General features: G+C 31.9%; 1 protein-coding gene across 1 annotated transcript in view; it reads right to left on the minus strand.

The window, feature by feature from the left end:
- The window catches only part of CDH12 (cadherin 12), an 890,215-nt gene that overhangs the window by 513,243 nt on the left and 368,450 nt on the right, over positions 1-8,522 (minus strand). Inside the window, exon 3 of the mRNA XM_003759641.2 lies at positions 8,353-8,497. The gene's annotated coding sequence lies outside the window, so the exon portion shown is untranslated. The remainder of the gene's footprint in view (positions 1-8,352; positions 8,498-8,522) is intronic.

The raw sequence follows: 8,522 nt of genomic DNA on the forward strand, positions 1-8,522 counted from the left end.
TTAGTCTCATAGGCCTTTCTCTTTTTTATCCAATGTAATTATACCTTATAAATAGAGTTATTTCTGTTTTTGTATTTGTATTCTCAGAACAGCACACATTCCCTGGTACTCAATAAATGTGTTAATAGATTGCTTGAAATGAATCCATCATACATTCTCTATATTCTCCACAAATAATTTTCAAACTATTCTATGTTACCCTTGATGTTTCTGTTTTCTAAACTAATAATTATACTTATAATCCAAACATTCATTTATTTAAGCAGATATGGTATTTATCTCTAGGTACTGAGAGACATTAAAAAAGGTCAAAAAACTACAGTATCTGACTTACATGCTACTGAATAATACATGAGAATAAATAAGTATAATGTAATTAGAAGTTTGCAAGAAAAATACAACATTCTGCAAATGAAGGATAAATGAAAAGATATATAGTAAATATTTACCATGTGAGAAGCACTGTGTTTAAATTCAATGCCATAAACATAAAAGCAAGATAGTAGTTGTGCCCAAATAATTTAATTTTTAATGGGAAGGCAGTATATATGAAGAAATAGTGACCAAAGATAGGATATTCTGGTTTGGAAAATTGTAGGAGGAAGCTTTAGAGCCAAGGACGTTTATGATAATCCCAAGACTGATATTATTACCTAAGAAAATGGGAAAATCTCAGTCTTCCTGGGCTTCAATTTCCTCATCTGTAACTGAAAGGGTTAGGCTAGAAGGACTTTGAGGTCCCTTCTATTAGCAATGTAGAGTGAGATAATAAAAGAATTGGAATCAGATCATGGAAGACTTTTCATGCCTTGCTAAGAAGTTTAGTTATTTTTATCATATTGAATTTTTAACCCTATCAAAATTATATCTTTTCTTAGAGGAGGGAATGTTTTGTATGTATTATACATGTTTTATGTTGGTGGTCATAATTGTCAATACAAATTGAAAGATGACTGCAATAAAAAACTAAATATACAATATCATATATTATGTAAGATTGAGAAGGCATTGATATAGTTGATAGATTAATACATTTATATATGTTATTTTTGAATTCAACATTTTAGGGCTAGTATTTTATTTATATTTACATAAATTTTGCTTTTAAAGGTTTTTTTTTTCCACAGAACACTATATGAAATTGACATGCAAATTATTCATTTATATAAGAAGGCAAACTTATCTCTATAAATGTATATCTAAAGACATGAATATGTTTGTTGATCTGCCACTTAACCACTTAGGTAAAGTTCCATGTGTGCAGTTTCTATGATTTATATTATTTTTATTTTTAAAACTGGAAAATGATAGTACAAAGATTCTTCTGATAAATGATCATAGGACCGTTGTTCTGTGAGAATTATTCTGAAAAAAATAGATAATATTTCACTCATATGGCACCTCAATTATCTGGAAAATAGTTAAGACCTTAGAAGGACCCAAGAGTATTCTCTAAGTAATCAAAAAGATGTCACACAATCCATACATTCAAAAGATACTTCCTTAGACCTTTTCTTACTCAGTGATTCCCCAAACTTATTTTGGTTAAGATTCTTAAAAACTTAGCTCAATGGCACACATATACCTGCAACAGACTAGAATTATCACATAAAAAGAAGAAGGGGAAGGAAGCAATTTGAATCTGGATCACTCACAATAGCAAAGCATAAGGGAAGGCAAGGAGATAAGAAGAAACAATAACTAAACAGTTCAAAATGTATAACATTATATATTTATTCAATCTGAGAGTAGACAGACATTAAATATATTGAATCTAAAGACATTGCCATATTAAACATAGCTAATGCTTGTTTACAATGACTCCACTTCATCAAATAAAGGGAAACTCTTTTCAGTGTATTGTGTTCAATAAGCCAAATTCATGTATAATCTGTCTTATAAGAATTTATTTGAAAAATGATTAAAATAAATTATAGCTTGGGCACTTGAAGGAATAAACCTCTATTATCTACCACATTCACGTATGTTGAATTCCCCAGTCCTCAAAATCTTAGATTTTTTTTTTTGGACCCAAAAAAATACAGGATAACATAATTCAACTTTAAAAAATTTACATAACATTTAATTAAAACCCTTTATTTTACAAATGAAGAATCAGAGACATTGAAAAGTTAAATAACTTGCTAACGTTCACATAAGCATTAACTGGCAGAGATGTTATTCAAACTAGGTTTTCTATCTCCAAATCTAGTATTCATTGTTCTCCATCACAGTTTCTTCTATAGATCAAAACAAGGTGTAATAATATTTTCATCTTTTTATTGCTGTTATTGTTTGCTTGCTTTTTTCCCCCTTTCTTTCTTGTTTTTTTTTTCCTTTTTGATCTGATTTTTCTTGCGCAGCATGACAAAGATGGAACTATACTTAAAAGATTTGCCCAAGCTTAACCTATATCATATTATTTGGTGTCTTGGGGAGTGGGCAGGGGGATGGAGGGAGAAAATTTTGGAATACAAGATTTTTCAAAGCTGAATATTGAAAGCTATCTTTGTATGTAATTGGAAAAATAAAATGCTACTTAAAAAAACCATGTGCTAACTAATCAATGTTGAAGTTAGAATGGAGAGGAAGAAGATAATAAGGAGCAGAAGTATCAAACACAGAAGAATGAAAGTCCACTAGGATAATAGAAGAGATATACTGATACAACTAATGCAAAACTCCAGCTAGTCCACTGAGAAACTTCAATTTATCTGAAATTCAGCTGAATACTTGCTTGAAATTTTATTTAAATTGTGTATGGATGTAAACTATAACATTTTAATCTTCTTACTCAATTTCCTATTCGGGTAGTGCCTTTTTGTAAGTAAAAAATGAGTAATTCTCGCTAGAGAACTACACAGAGTTGCCATACTGCACAAAGGATTGCCAACATAGTTTCAATATGCATTTTCTGGAGATCAGGACATGCTTGAATGTTTTTATGTTACTTTTTTCATAAGTATAAAATAATAAAAGAAAATAATGGTAATTTCAAACTTTTTAAACAAAAAAAAAGAGTCAAATATATAAATTGAACTAGTGAGTTAAAGCTGCTATCCATGAATTTTGTTTTAAGTTATGCTGACTATATAAAAACAAAGGTTGGGGGGATTGGCCTACATTTTTATTGTGGATATAGCATAGCTCATCATGTGAGCCAAAATTTAGGCCATGATATTCTCACTTGCCTAACTTTGGTAAAAACAATACTCAAGAGACTTGGTCACAAAAGTTCAACAGTGTTGAGAAATGTCCAACTCTATCTTTTAAATAAAGTTCCCTTCTAAGGAATCTTTAAAATATTGAAAAATATTTGTCAAAATATAAATGAAAAGTAATTTTAATTTTTGCTATTTTGGTCTGATCTACCACAGACTGTCTTACCCATCTTTCCACAAAATAAATGTAAGAATCTGAAGTAAACATTTACACTGTTTTGTCTCTCTAGAACTTATCTCCTTCTGCCCCACACATAAACATATCTTATTCACATATACATCTATTTTCCCTTTAAGTCAATGAATCTGACTATCTCTGATCTCTAGAGTTGGTAGTTTTTTTAAATTTCAAATCTGCTGCTACTGACAAGCAATGTTAGCAGAAGCTAGGTTTCTTTAGTAGTAGACAGAGAAAGAAAGGTTTCTATTCAGGATAGAGCACCTGACTAGAAGATGTCTTTTTCATTTCCCCAAAGGAGTTAGTGGGAAAAAATGTATTTCATGAGCAGGACCAGGAGATCATTATATACTTCAATAACAATACTATATGATGACCAGTTCTGATGGATCTGGCCATCCTCAGCAACGAGATCAACCAAATCATTTCCAATGGAGCAGTAATGAACTGAACCAGCTACGCCCAGAGAAAGAACTCTGGGTGATGACTAAAAACCATTACATTGAACTCCCAATCCCTATATTTATGACCACATGCATTTTTGATTTCCTTCACAAGCTAATTGTACAATATTTCAGAGTCGATTCTTTTTTTTACAGCAAAATAACAGTTTGGTCATGTATACTTATTGTGTATCTAATTTATATTTTAATATATTTAACATCTACTAGTCATCCTGCCATCTGGGGGAGGGGGTGGGGGGTAAGAGGTGAAAAATTGGAACAAGAGGTTTGGCAATTGTTAATGCTGTAAAGTTACCCATGCATATAACCTGTAAATAAAAGGCTATTAAATAAAAAAAAATGTATTTCAGAGGGTTCCTTAGTACATGAGTAGTATTTTAATTCATGAGCATTATTTTTTGTTTGTTAGCACCAGCTTTCCTACTTTGGAGGTTGGGGATAATAATAACCCTACAGAAATTGTGCTTTTTAAACTTAAGCTGTATAACATAATACATAGTGAACAGCTAAATGGCACAGTGGATAGAGTGCCAGATCTGGAATCAGGAAGACTCATCTTCAAGAGTTCAAATCTAGTCTCAGATACTTTCTAGTTGTATTAGCTCAATAAAGTGACAATCCTGTTTGCCTCAGTTCCTCATCTGAAAAATGAGCTAGTGAAGGAAATTGAAAGCCACTCAGGTATCTTTGCCAAGAAAATCCCCAAAGGACTCACAAAGAATCAGACATGACAGAAAAATGATTGAATAACAAATATACTAACAGGTGAAACAGGGTAACAGGTGTAACACAAGCACTCCTTCTCCCAAACACATACACACAATGTAAGTTTTTTTTGTTTTATCTTTTATTATAATTTTTATTATTAGACAACTATTATCAAGTAATTATCACAACAATTATTATTTTAGACTTTGGTTTGACTGTTTAGGAGAGACCTCTGGGTTAAACATTAGCATCTTCTCTGCAACTTTTGGCTTTAAGAGAGTTGCTTTTTGAGAGGCAAAAATTGTGTAACGGATAAAGAATTCACATTCTCAGTCAGGAAAGTCTAGGTTCAAATCCTTCCTCTGGTACATAGTTGTTATATAACTTTGGATAAATTATTTAACCTTTGATTGCTCCCAGCCAACTCACTAAGTAATTAGAGGATAGGATAAGAACATACATAATTTATACCTTTTTGCTGTATGATCCCAAAACAATTCAACTCTTTCCACTACAGTGTAGGACTAATAGCAATCAGTTTCTGGTAGAGATTATTTAATTTTTCACTGTGATACACACAGAATAGACAGACCATCAAGAAATAAATGAGAAATTAAGAACAATTTAGAATAGATGCTAGTGTTTTGTCATCTCATGGAACCCAGAGCTACTATCATGGATCATCTAAATGTGATGAGCTATAGAAAGAAGATGGAAACACAAATCACTCTGTGTAGACAAAGGAATGTTTGGGGATAATGGTAGTAGAGTCTGGTTTATTTTCTATGTGGGTTTTCTTTATCTCCTTTCCAAAATGTAATTTTCCCTGTTATATCCCTTTTCTTTCTAATTCTGTGGCTACCCGTTAACACTAACAAGAATTACTTTTATCTACCTTTAATCATAAACTGTTTATTTCAATATAAGTTGTTTTATACCTATATATTTCTACTTTTCTTCTGTGCTATTTTAACTTGACAGTTATATCAACATCTCTTGGGAGAAAAAAAACCCTGAGTATTGGATACTAATTTTCAATAGAGATTGCCCAGATAGTAAACTGCCTTTTTCTTCAGTAGTAATCTGACTTTGCTTGAGGCAAAGACCTGAACACCAATTTCATTCAGAAACCATGAACAAACTAAGTGAGTTTGTTACAAGTACTGAGGATAGCAAAATTATATAAAAACTATTCACCCTGTCTCAATTATGAAGAAAAGTGTAGTCAAAACAACTTTTAGGATGCTGGAGTTATGTTACACCATCACTTGGAAATAAATATCAAAGTATTCCTAAATTTCATTGTTAAAAACTGGAATTGTTCATCATATTACATGTACCACACAGGCACAAGACTTTTCTTTATAGAAGGTCCTCTCCTATCTAGCAACTGGAGCATAAGCTAGATAGTCCATACTGCCTCCCAAATATCAACTAAACCTGTTTCATTGTTAAAATTTCATTATTACAGGTTCAAATGTTTTATACACACATACACACACCCCAATATGACATCTACAATGGGCCTAAAACAAACTTTGCCTACTACATTTTTTTCACCTATCTGTTCAAATATGTACTGTGAGGTTCTCCTAATTATTGTAATGCAAATCATTAGAGATTTCTAGTTTTGCTCCTGTCCTTGTGAAATATGATTTCTTTTTAAGACCATGTGTTAATCAAATCATAGGGCAGCTAATTATATAATGCAGTAAATATACTATTTCTCATGGGATTTCACAGAATAGAGAACTGTGGTCAGTTTTATATCTTAGGATTTCCTAATAAAATGGGGGAAATTATAAGAAATATATACATTTCCAATCAACAAACTTTATAATGTTGATATTGTTGCATTTATTGTTAAGATGACTTTTGAAAGACTCAAGGCTCAAAGGCAATAGCTAGAGCAAAAACTTACACACTGTCCTGTCAAATTCCTCCTTGAATGAGTTGAGAAACAATATCCCTGGGGGAACAGGATGACAGAGCCAAATAATACATGCCCAGGGCTTTAGAAATAAACATACAGACACACCAACAAGTACAAACCAGTGCCTATGGAATTTCTGAAAATGTCTTATTCCTGTGGGGAAGGAATTGGAACTCAGTAACATCATCATCAGTCTGAATTGCATTGCCTGAAGAATTGCAATACTTTTCAATGTGACAGGACAGTGACAGCAAATTAAGACAGCCAGAATTTGATACTTTTTCTAAAATATCCCAAATACATACATATGATATTCGGGGAAAGTGATGCAAAAAAAAAAAACAAAAAACTTTGAAATATATAGGATTCCCTGATATAGAAAACTAAAGGGGATATTTGAAAACTCCTTCCTTATATTCTTACCCTATTCTCCTCTGCCAAACACTCACACTACTCCCCTGTTCCCATCCTAGAACCATGTGGAAAGTTTCAATACAGAATTATCTTTATATCTATATTGGGATTAGTGTGTTAAGATGAAATATCATAACTATTAAAATAATTGACATAAAATTAGGTGAAAATAATAAAGCCTGCTATTTCTTGAATCTTTGGTATGAAGAAAAAGCATATTTATTTCATTTATAATCATAACTCATAGAGTTATAATTTTTATATTAAGAAAGTACTTGAAATATGTGTGCTTTTATGAAAAATACATTACTCCAATTAAATTCACTATAAAAGTGCTTGATATCTGTACAAATTGAAAAAGTGAACTAGAGAGGTGATATTCTAAAAAGGAAATAAGTTTTCACCATTTTCTCCCTATTTTAGGTAAAATTATGTGGGGTGATAGGTATGAAAGAGGAGAAAAAGAATTAATTACCTATAATTTCCCAGAAAATTGCCTTCATCATGTTCGTAAAATTGCCTTAACATTGACATAAACTTAGGTCATTGTAGGTTGAAGATTAACAAACATCCCAAATGTGAGCATTCAAGATTTTCTTGAAAAAAAAAAGAAATAAAAAATATGCAATCTGAAATCCAGTCCTGAAATTACTTAATATTCAATTCCTTTTACTTTTCTTCATACATAAGCATTTCAGCAATCAGTTCATTTCTTTCCCATAACTTGCCTTGGCTCTCTCTCACCTTCATTAAAGGTAAGTCTCTACCTTTTAAGCTAAACAAATATTCATGCAAAATTACTTTCTTTCTGACAGTTAAAGATGTGTTTTTTGGATCATTCAAATCAAAAATAGTTTTTGCTTTTTCATTTCTTAAATCTATAATGGAAACTATTCAAAATTATGTCAGTCTTAAAACACTCACAGAAGTCAAACTCATTCTTTCAGTGATTCTGCTAACGTGCAAAATTTCACAGATGCTTGAACTCAACATTTTCAAAATTTCTTTCCATTTCATTTAACTTTGGAGTTTATAAAGCAGGAGATTTTGTGATATGGTATGAACAAAATACTTCAATCAAAATCAAGTTACCTTTGCATTCCACAATCCTCCAAACAGATTATTAAAAAAGGAGAGATGCAAGTGTCTCCCAACCTTTTCATATTTCCCTTTATTTCCCCATGAACCTAAAGGTGATGTAATTTCAAAATATCTGAGAGTTCCCAGAGAGGCGTGTAAAAAAAAAAAAAAAGATCACTGTCTAAAAGCCATAGTTATCAGTGTGGGACACTTGCCTGTAAACTCAGCCTTTTACTGCCATAAACACATTCACTTGCTGCAGTGCAGAATGAATGTCAGCTTAGTCAGTCAGAACTTTCAGTGCAGAAATTCAGCCTGATGCCGATGCAGTCACTCCGATAAGGAAGCACTTACCTTAATTGAAATCTTGCCTTTGATAGAACTGAGACATCAGCCAAATCAACCTTGATTGGGGTGGAGGTATCTAAGTTTTCAATCAACACCCTCCAGGTAGCTGCATGCTGTGCTGCTTTTTTCCTGTTTATGTTGAACTTGCTGTCTAAAGGAGAGAGAAAGAGATAAGC

The sequence above is a fragment of the Sarcophilus harrisii genome, chromosome 1 (genome assembly GCF_902635505.1).
Source record: "Sarcophilus harrisii chromosome 1, mSarHar1.11, whole genome shotgun sequence".
NCBI classification, from domain to species: Eukaryota; Metazoa; Chordata; class Mammalia; order Dasyuromorphia; family Dasyuridae; genus Sarcophilus; species Sarcophilus harrisii.